Genomic DNA, 11,611 nt, shown 5'->3' on the forward strand with positions numbered 1-11,611 from the left:
CATCGTACATTCTTTAAATTGAGAACAGCATTTTGAAGTCTGATTTCTGACTCAGTTACTGCTCAAATGGTCAAACCAGAACTGTATACATATTTTTACAATTATGGCCCCTCCACTTACTGGCTTAGTAGCAGTGTTACTGTGATTCTTATTACTTTATCTGACACCAAACCAGAGGTGATAAATCTGATTTTGAACGCTGACAGACTCAGAAGGGCCTGGATGTTGCACCAACTGCTGTGATCAGATCATCATAGTGAATTAACATACAAGACAACACATCAGGAATGCACACCTCAGGACAAGAACAGGACCTCTAGAAAGTTGGACTAGACATTAATTGCTTATTTTTTAATTTGTTACATTTATTTTTTTTTTTAATTGTTATTATTGTGGTGACCATTGTTGAGCAGAGGAGGATGGGCCCCCCTTTTGAGACTTGCTTCCTCTCAAAGTTTCTTCCTCTTATTTCTTCCTCTAGGGAGATTTGTCTAGAACTGTTGCCCTTGGCTTGCTCCCTGAGAGCTTGGACTTGATCATTTGTAAAGCTGTTTTGTGACAACATCTGTTGTAAAAAGCGTTATATAAATACACTTTGATTTGAAAGAACTCATTTATAAATGAGTCACAGGTAAGTCAGAGAGTTTCGAGGTTAATGTATATTTGTCACATTGCCACATGTTTTAGAATTACATAGTTTCCATAATTTAAGTAATATGTGTATGAAACAATGACAAATATCACCAACATGCCTAATGTTATAACTGCCCCTGATTTGTGTGTTAGAGACTGCTATGATTGGTCTGTCAAAACAAATGAAGGCCGATTCAGATCTCACTCAAAACCTTTATTACCATTCAGATGCCTGAGTTTGTGCACAGTAAACACAGCACCACCCAGGGCCCAGGGCATGGTAAACATTGTGCCACCAGGGCAGAGGGGACGTAAACACAGTGCCACGTAGGCCCAGGGCACAGTAAGTCCTCACGATGACATTGTATCTTCCTGGTGAGAGAGTGTAATGCACAACATACATTCTACATAGTGCAGCTTTCACTTTATTTGGAGAATTAAGTCCATGATTGTAGACATTTATTTAATAGTCTATAGACGGTCAACTTGGTTATTTTAGCTTTCATTTTAATTGGACAGTCCAGTGTGAAAGCCACAGTACATTTGTGGTGTGAGTAGAGTTCACATCTCTAGTGGTGGAGTGACATTCTTACCGAAGGAGGACCAGTCTTTTGGCCAACAAACACGTTACTCCTGCAAACAAATTCCATATCAAATCTGAAACTGAACCACACTACTCAAACTGAACATGTGCAATTAAAATACACCCTGACTTATGTTTCATGCACTGCATTATGTATAAATAAATAAAAAATAATGTTTTGAAATTAAATACTCCTTTAAACATCTGTTCAAACTTTTTTAAAGTCTCAAGTAGCCAGTTCTGTGGCTGCCGTAATTCCACCTGCTGTTGTAACAGACACAGTTGTACTGCGCCTTTAAGAGGGAGCTTCATGGTTATGGAGAGAGAGTGAGTCTGAGGGGAGAACCGTCACCTTCCTACTCGCCTTCTCAACACTCCTTTTTCTTTGGTAACGCTGTACGGTGCTTTTTACTGTTTTCTTTACGTGTAAATACAATGATGGTAGCCGTGTGACCTGGCTTGAAGTGATCCAGGAGAGAATAAAAGTCTTTCAGATTGTCCACACCAGTGTGTGTGTGTCACTCCATGTTTACTCCACGCATCGCGGTTACCCCGTAGCACCTGTTCCTCACTCCAGGTAAGAAGCGTTACACTGTTTTCATTAATAAGCCTTTGAAGTACTTTGGGTGTCGTAGTGAAATGAACTGACCAAACAGCAGTGAGGGAGGTTATGTTGGGTCTCACCCCCTGAGCTTCTACATCGTTTCTCTGTGACAAAGGACGGAGCCACTTAACTAAGAATGAGACCGTCCTCACTGACAATGTGAGAATATCTGATAGATCACTGACTGATAAGGAAGAAAGAGGACGTACCACATGACATCTTACAAAACCTACCACATCTCTATATTTGGTGTGTGTTGTGTTGAGCTTAGTTTGTCAGTTTCATCTGAATACACTTCCTCTCCACTATAAGTGTAGCTGTGAAGTCATTCAGTAGACTGTATTGAAGAGTGTGTACGGTGTGTATCAGCAGTCCTGCTGTAGCTGTGTGTAGTGTGTGTGTAACTCAGTAAGAATGCAGGTGTGTATTTATCTGCTCCTTGTGCTCCACGCTGCTGATGGTGAGTGTTACCTTCTCTCTACAGGTGTTGTCATCCTCATACATTCATTTGCACAAAGGCATTTATATCTGGGAGCAGCAGAGAGCAGCAACTCACCACTTACCCCAGATTCTGTCTATCTACCAAGAAATTTTGCCTCTTTAGTTTAGAACAAAAGCTGTTAAATGTTAACGTTGCTAACAAACACTGGAAGTCAACAGCAGCTCAAATATAGCCTTCGTAAATCCATGCCCACAAACTTCTCTCAAGCCGGTCAAACCGCATTCAAGTGTTAGTAAATGTCTCCCAGACTAGTCGGTGTGTCGTATAACTCACTGTGAACTAGACAAGTGAAGAAACACGTCACCGGGAAGCGACCTGGATGAGGTTTGAGGACATGTAGCTCGATATCTGACTTATTTACAAATCCTATTAGCTATCGTTGCTGTTGGCTTCCAGTGTTTGTTAGCAATGTTAGCAGCTTTTTTGTTCTAAAGGAGCGAAATATGGACTCCAAACATGTCTTGTCCACCCGAGTTAAGGGAGAATAAAGTAAATTTGCTTCTTCGCCGACTTGTTCCGTTAAGTGGCACTGAAATCTGCGCTGTGGTTCGGTCCGGTAGAGAGGAACCGCTGCTAATTACTTGCTAATTGCTAATTAGTTACTTAAGACCAGCATAAGGTAGGAATTGTAGGGACTTTAGTAAGACTGACAAAATTGAGAAACAAGAAGAGTACAAGAGTTTTGTGACTCTTACAAGAATCATTTTGCTCTAGAAATCGGTACATTTATAAAAACAATTTGTTTTTTATTATGGTGTGGTATGTGAAATGTGCTCACTTGTTTATTTCTGTTTGTGTTATTTATTCCTCTCTTGTTCATTCTGTGTATGATGCAACTCTTGTCCACTACCCACTTCTGTATCCAGCTGCCTGTGACAGAGGTCACACCTCATTGTGGTTGACTGTATATGTGGTACAGTCCTGTACATGTGGTGTATGATGTGTGTGTTTGGTGCTTCTGTGTGTTTTCCCGAGTGTGGGTGGGTTTGGGGGAGAGACTACAGAGGATTCTGATCTCATGAATTTTGACGTGCCCATCATATCCCTTACTGAGCTAGCAGTCAAACAAGACAGTACTACTCTATATTACCATGGAGACCAGAGGAGGGGCAGAGCTCACTACCTGCGGGTTAAAGAGCTAGACTTTTACTGAATCCATTTCAATCAGGAGGTCTCAGCTATCAGGACTTCCCAGAGGGTTTCAGCCAGACAGCTGTCTCCCACTGTGAAGACAGTGTGTTTTTGTTTTTTTTTTTTGTTTTTTTTTACCTATTTATATGGTTTACTGCTGCTCAGGCACATTGACTATAGTACTTGCTGACACTTCATACAGTAAGTGGACTCAGTTTAGGCTGGATCCCTGCTCAGCTTTTCTGAAATACAATCCATGCTTAACTATTTGGTCAACCAAAGTAGCCCAGATCTCATCAGTGATGGTTGCTCTTCCTCATCCTCATCTTCTCTCTCCAGTATTGGCCTCCATTTATATCCAACAAAGATATCGAGCCTGTGGCCTGTTTATAGTGCTCAGGCGGCAATGTTGGTGATGACGGCTTCAAGACACCTGTATGGAGAAACTAGTCGCATGCATTGCTCAGGTGTCATTTTGGCCCATTCTTCCACACAAACACTCTTCAAATCCTGATGGTTCCGTGGGCTCCTTCTATGAACTCTGAGCTTTAGTTCCTTCCATAGATTTTCAATTAGATTCATGCAGAAAAAAGCAGAAAAAATAATGTTCTGAAAAAAATCCATAATGGAACAATAAAACAAATTGTTTTTACAAATGTACAGAACAAAAATGATACTTGCTTGTAGGAGTCACAATTTTAATTGTAGATTTAGCAGTTAGCCTCCTTTCCCAAGTGGAAGATGAACCCAAAAGGAATAAAACACAAGTACTCTGGTTCTTGGAGAGGCTACATTGTAATGTTATCAGTCTTAGTCCTGCCCCATCACTGTTAGTCCTCCACCTACAATTCCTAACTTATGCCAGTCTGAAACCACACCTGGAGTAACTAATTAGCAGTTAATTAGTAATTACCAATAGATACAGCAAATTATACAAAGACAGCACTGAAACCAAGACAGAAGAACATAACTACACTTCACTGGCTAGATATCATACAATAAAAGTGTCTCTGTGTGTGTGTGTGTGTGTGTGTGTGTGTGTGTGTGTGTGTGTGTGTGTGTGTATGTGTTCGTGCACACGTATACTCGTGTGTGAATTTAAGTTTGTTAATTTAGTTTGATCCTGGCGTATTCTGTATTATCTTCATTATCCATTTCTTTGGGTGCTGGTCTGGTGGTGTTAATATGGGCTACAGTAGAATACATCACATCATCCTGCAGAAAATATCACAATTTCAAAATTTTAACACACATACATACAGAGTAATGCACATAATGTTGTGTGGGTTGTTGTGTACAGTTATTAATACATAACATGTTGAAAAAAATATGTTGCATTTATAAAACAGTAAAATGCATTATAATACAATACTTGGGTTTATAATAAACTACATTACAGTGTTCCTGTAGAAAACCAAACAAGGCAAATGAGACAACTTATGTACACATTAAAGCACACATCCACATATGCAGATGTGTTTACACCTAGACCCCTGCTCTATACCTACACATAATAGGCTGCCATTTAATCTGATTTATATTCATTCACAAACATGTAATCAATCACTAGTCACTATAAAAAGGAATAACCAGTATTCACCTGAAGTCAGTCTTTACTGTAATATGTGCACCTATCTTACAGGTGTGCACCACTGTTTATTGGGTGACCACTGGAGCACTGCTGAGTGGATCCTACCTGGATGGTGGACCACTGTCAAGAAACAAGTGTCTCTGCAGTGGTAGTGCCTTTAGGGCATGTATGAGTGTGTAACAAGAACAGCAGTGTGTCTGGAGTTTATACACAAGCCTGAGGAACTACACGCAGATGTATAATGCAGCTAGAAGATAATGATGTAGTGTAAAGGTGATCCTAATAAAGTGGCTGAGGAGAGTAACCACATACATACATCACCTGCCCTTTTTAAATACAAATGATAAATGTACGTGGATCACTTTTTCTTTAATTAATGAGTTTTTACTGGCGAGATCTTGAAAATTAGTCAGACCGAAGGTTTCTTGCCTCGTTCTGGTGCCACTTAAAGGGATTGGTCGGCACAAAATAAAATGTTCATTATTTTCCCTTATACCAGATGGCCAGGATAACCCTGTTTGCATGATGCAGTGCCCGTCATCTCTAGCAGAGCCACATGCTGCAAAAGTCTTAAGTGAATAACTGTCATGCTGGTGAACCACAGCACATTAGACAAATAACAGTTAAACTACAGAATATTAAACAAATAATAACTGCTCTGTTAAACTACAGAATATTAAACAAATAATAACTACTCTGCTGAACTACTGCATATTGGATGATGTCAAACTGTTCATCACAATTTAGTATTCAGAATCAACTGTGTGCAAAGAGACTGTAGTGAAGTTCTCTGTGTACACAAGAACCCTTAAAGTTCTTCCATACTCTCAGATACACACAACCTCTCACCAGTACCTGCATGACTTTTTCATTGGGTTTAATATTCATGCAGAAACAGTCAGATTCCTGATCCAAGCTTTGGCACTGTAGAACAGATCTGTGTACTGAATCAGAGTTCACTGATATTATAACATGGATGTGTGACACTCACCTGTGTCTGCTGATCTCTCCTCTGTCCTGTTTGTCCCTCTCTGCTCACCGTCTGTTCACATCTCTGAACTACAAAATGAACTCAGTGTGAGATGGATGTGGATAGATATGTAAGTATGTATGTATGTAAGTATGTATGTATGTATGTATGTATATATGTATGTGTATGTGTGTGTGTGTGTGTGTGTGTGTGTGTGTGTGTGTGTGTGTGTGTATACCTCTGTATCTCCAGCAGATGACTCCTCCTAATCCCATCAACAGCAGTAAACCCCCCACACCAGCTAAGATGACATGACGTGTGTATACTGGAGAATTGTCTGCATTTCCTGCATGTGGGAATGTAGGAAGCAGAATTAAAATTTGATGTGTTATTTGTCACTTTTAATATTATATTGTATGAATTTCATAACAAGCATTCAATGCAAATGTTTTTTTGGCACAAAAACAAAGAGGATGGAGCATGAATGAGTCTCTGTATTGCTACAATCTGAAATTACAAATTTTGGCATTATACTTGACTGAGATTTGACAATATTGATATTGATTAATATTGATAATATTATTAGTAATTAATAAAAGTTGACATTGTCAATGTCATTAAGACTACATTTGTTCTCGGAAAAAAACCTTTAACCATTTTCAAATGTTATTGTAGTAGTAGGTTTAGAATGAAGCTGTTGGACTTGTTTTGTCAGTGTGCGCTTGAGTTCCAGGCATTTGTTAGTGTCTCTCTCTCTCTCTCTCTCTCTCTCTCTCTCTATCTATCTCTATCTCTGTCTCTCTCTCTCTCTCTCTTTCCCTCATTCCCGGCCTAGCCACCCACTTCACCTCCTGTAACATCTCTGTTGTACTGGAATTGACAATCTTTCATTGTTATTCTACCAATCCCAGTGTCTGCCTTTGTCTGTCCCCATTCCTGTCTTTGTAACTGTCCCAATCCCAGCTGTGGTTTGGGTTCCTGTTATCCCGTATCCTGTGCTCCTACTCTCAGCCGGGCTCCCGTCCATCCCGCTGCCCAAGCTGGAACCCAGTCGTCTCCTGTCCAGCCTGCTGTCAGGTCTCTGGTTGTGGTACAAAGTCCTGTTTCCACCCCTCACCCGATGGACTTTCCCCTTTTTTCCCTCCTTTCCCACCTGTCCTTGTCCAGGTTCTCCAGACCCTGCTGTGTGACGCCGGGCTCGGGCTCCCTTGTCAACTGTTATGCACGTCAGGAACCCCGTGTTAAGGAGGGTGTGGGTGCTACTGTAACACCCCTCACCACCATCACACAGGAGCCCCGTGTTAAGGAGGGTGTGGGTGCTACTGTAACACCCCTCACCACCATCACACAGGAGCCCCGTGTTAAGGGGGGTGTGGGTGCTACTGTAACACCCCTCACCACCATCACACAGGAGCCCCGTGTTAAGGGGGGTGTAGGTGCTACTGTAACACCCCTCACCACCATCACAGAGGAGCCCCGTGTTAAGGGGGGTGTGGGTGCTACTGTAACACCTCTCACCACCATCACACAGGGGCCCCGTGTTAAGGGGGGTGTGGGTGCTACTGTAACACCCCTCACCACCATCACACAGGAGCCCCGTGTTAAGGGGGGTGTGGGTGCTACTGTAACACCTCTCACCACCATCACACAGGAGCCCCGTGTTAAGGGGGGTGTGGGGGCTACTGTAACACCCCTCACCACCATCACACAGGAGCCCCGTGTTAAGGGGGGTGTGGGTGCTACTGTAACACCCCTCACCACCATCACACAGGAGCCCCGTGTTAAGGGGGGTGTGGGTGCTACTGTAACACCCCTCACCACCATCACACAGGAGCCCCGTGTTAAGGGGGGTGTGGGTGCTACTGTAACACCTCTCACCACCATCCTCCTCCCCATGTGCTCCTTTGTTTGTTTTTGTTCCTCCACATGCTTTGTGTTGTTCATGCCCTCACACAGGGGTCACCTGGGTCTAGTCTCACCCTCATTATTTACCCTATAAAGCCCAATCCTGTACAACCCCCAATGTCAGTTATTTTTGCCTTAATCGCTTGTATGACATTGTGTATGCAACATTAGCACAGTATGTTCATGTGTGCTTTCATTTTCATTAAAAAATGCATCAGACCAGGCTAACTCATGCTTGCATACTGCCCCACACTCGTTAAACCAATGCGTGTTACCTCCATTGGTAGTTGATGGACTGAATGTCTTATAACCATTTGGAGACGTCATTGTAGTAGCAGGTTTAGTTGAAGCTGTTGAACTTGTTGTGTCAGTGTCCACTGGAGGAGGATTTACAGGTTTATATGGAGCCTCTGCCAGAATAGAAAAGTGTGATCAGTTATAAGTAATGAGGGTTCAGGGCTGTTATGTATTCTGTATGTTTAACTTTAGATTTTATACTACAGAATTGTATTTACAATTTGTACAAACAAAATTGTTCAGTTTGCTGTTTGGTTTGCTGTATGTCAGTGGTGGTAAAACGACAGCAAAGTCTGAGGTTACAGGGCTCTGTACATCCTTTATGAAGCAGGAAGAATTGCTTTTAAAAAAAAAAATAAAATCAGTCATTTTCTGTGAGCAAATCAAATAATTACAGAGAGGCAAGGAGGTGGGACGTAATACTCTGTCATATTTTCTTATTGATTCTTAATGTTTGGTGCCCAAAAAGCCAGAGCTGTTTATGAAATTGTGCTTTTTAAACCTCATTACACAGTACAGTCAGCCACAATTCTGGTGTGTTTATACTCCAGTAGAAACACCTAGTATGCACACAGTTAGACACTGGAGCCTGTCTGTTTCCATGAATATTTTAGAGATCACTGGTCAGTTTCTGACCACATGACCAAGGCTCCTTGGATTAAAGATGGAGAGATGAAAGTGAAGCACAAATAGAACGTCATATTTTATTTCTGAGTGTTTTAGGTCTGTAATCTATTAGTGTTGCATCATTGAGTTCAGATTCATATTTTAGATGAGCATATTATTCCATATTTGCTACTAGGATGTCTAGGCAATACATTTGTTTTTACATAGTGCAGTAGTTATTGGTACAGACCAGTCACTAAATGTAGTCAAAAACATTTTAGACATACACTAAATATAAAAGTGGTTTGTTTACCTTTTACATTGAGATTGACAGTTGTATGGTGAATACTGATACTACACATGTACTTTCCCTCATCCTCTTTAGTCAAACCAGATATGAATAAAGAGAAATTTCCTGGAGCAGCAACCATCTTAATTCTACCAGTGTAATGCTTTGTCTGGTCAGTTGAGTAGATGACATTTGAATCTTCTATAAAACTCCATCTGATAGTCTTTGGCTTGGCCAGCAGTTTAGTGCAGGAACAGGGCAGCAGGACAGACCCTCCCACGTATCCACTCAGCACTGTGGGAGGATTCACAATATCCTTACAGACTAGAGAGAGCAGAAACACTGACATGTTACACTACTGTTATGAAGTAACCAGTACAACCAGTGACATTCTTCTGTGAACCATCATATGAAGACAAAACAAATCCATTTGTCAAATTTTTAACATCAAAAAGATGTTCTGATGTTCTGTAACTTACAAAGTTTATGCAACAGTTTATGCTCTGTCACATTTGATAAATATGAATGGATGAGATAAATCTTGTATTTGTAGAGTCAGTGGTTCTAGCCCATCTGGTGTAACACACAGTTAGTGTTAACCATCCTCCAACTCCAGTCATGGTCAGTGTCTGACCACTGAACCACTGCTGGCTGGATATCTTTCACTGTCAGAACACTCTCAGCCTACCAGTAGCACTGAATCCAGTAACACTGCTGTACCTGAACCACTCATACCAGTACAGCACCCACTACCAAGCCTCCAGCACTGTAGTGGGATTGATGTGTGGAGAATGGTTCAGTATTCACATATACTGGGACATCTGTGGTCAGAAACTGACCAGTGATGTCCTGGGTGCAGGGTGACACACAAACTGTGTAAGACACCAGGTGGACACAGTCTATAATTATACCTACACATTCACTTATTAGAGGTACTGAAAGTGTTCAGTGAGGGCAAGGTGAAATGTATGTTAGTTGTGTTTAACTCTTCTAGACTGGTGACAGAGGGTGTCTGGTGACTAATATCTGAGGATAATGTGGTCCACATGTTAGATAGATAAATATGTAATAGTGTTTCTCTATTTTTAAATGTCCTGTTTTTTAATTTTAGTAATATGTGATGTATATGTGTCTAATAAAGTGTGTGGTGAATGTATTTATATTACATTTATATGTATGTTTGAAAAGCGAAGTTCATGATGGAGATCCACCAGGTGAAATCTACTTAGGAGATTTTAATTTGTCTGTATTTCTGAATAATATTTTACCTGAAACATAAAGTTTGATGTCTTTGTGTGTATTCCCTTTAGTTTGACACCTGTAGTCTCCCTCATCCTCCTCAGTCAGGTGTGATATGAGTAGAGAGAAATTTCCTGGAGAGTGAGCAGTACCCAGCTGAAGTCTGTTTCTGTACTGTTCACTCTCACTGGAGATCTCTGTATAACTGGAGTTTTGGTGTTTCTGCCAGGTGAAACTCTCAGGTCTGGTTTGTGGGTCAGTGCAGGAACAGGGCAGTAGTACTGAGTCTCCTGCGAATGCAGTGACCTCTGTGATCTTCTGATGTTCCAGTGTACAGCCTGCAGAAACACACCAGTAGAAGACCTTCACCATCAATCCCCTCATGTGCATGTCCCAACATTTGAGTTTCATCTCTTTACTCTTTTCACCTCTTTTCTCTTTAACATGGCTTAACTATCTCAAGCACACAGAGATTTGTGATTGTTCAGAGTAACATTTACTATACAACCATGTACTGACTACTTACTTTACTCTGATTATTATGCTCTAGTCTGAACACTGAATCCGATATGCATGGGTTAAATGTAATTAGATATAACTGCACCACAATGACACATTGTGTTCAAGGTTTGGTTTACAACTGAAAGCAGCCTACTAACCAAATCTCAAATTCTACCTTACATGTTCAGGTAATATACAACACACACACACACACACAAACACACACACACACACACACATACACATGCACAATTTTATTCTCAGCACCTACTTTATTAGAAACAGTAACATCACCCATTGGCACTAGTGTCCACATGTGCCTTTAAAGTGCCTTTTATAGGTGGTCAGAGATGTCGTCTCTAACTGAACTCCTACTAGATGCTTTCAGTGTTTCTTATAAAGTAGCTACTGAGTAGATATTTGATGATCTACAGAAGTAGAGAGAAGGTAACACACCATCAGCAGCATGGAACACAAGGAGCAGATAAACACACACCTGCATTCTTACTGAGTTACACACACACTACACACAGCTACAGCAGGACTGCTGATACACACCTTACACACACACTTCAGAACTACACTACTGAATGATTTGACAACTACAGTTATAGTGGAGAGGAAGTGCATTCAGATGAAGTTCAACATCTATCCCCAACACACACACACATAAGTAAGAATGACAACATTCTCACTCACATATATAGTGATCCTGTAGGGTTTAATACATTGTCATTTGGTATGTCCTCTTTCTTCTTTA

The 11,611-nt window shown here is 41.0% G+C and overlaps 2 long non-coding RNA genes across 2 annotated transcripts; both read right to left on the reverse strand.

Moving 5' to 3' along the window:
- Positions 1–2,997: 2,997 nt before the first annotated feature.
- LOC145660190 (uncharacterized) lies at positions 2,998–6,462 on the reverse strand. The gene is made up of 3 exons (XR_014126373.1): positions 6,253–6,462; positions 6,036–6,103; positions 2,998–4,668 (listed from the first exon to the last, which is right to left on the reverse strand). It is a non-coding gene; the product is annotated as an uncharacterized LOC145660190 (long non-coding RNA).
- A 1,328-nt stretch (positions 6,463–7,790) lies between these two features.
- Positions 7,791–10,682, reverse strand: LOC145660192 (uncharacterized). The gene is made up of 3 exons (XR_014126374.1): positions 10,380–10,682; positions 9,136–9,435; positions 7,791–8,329 (listed from the first exon to the last, which is right to left on the reverse strand). It is a non-coding gene; the product is annotated as an uncharacterized LOC145660192 (long non-coding RNA).
- Between the last annotated feature and the right edge of the window lie 929 nt (positions 10,683–11,611).

Source organism: Electrophorus electricus, chromosome 2, assembly GCF_041902795.1.
Source record: "Electrophorus electricus isolate QZ-2024a chromosome 2, ASM4190279v1, whole genome shotgun sequence".
Lineage (NCBI taxonomy): Eukaryota > Metazoa > Chordata > Actinopteri > Gymnotiformes > Gymnotidae > Electrophorus > Electrophorus electricus.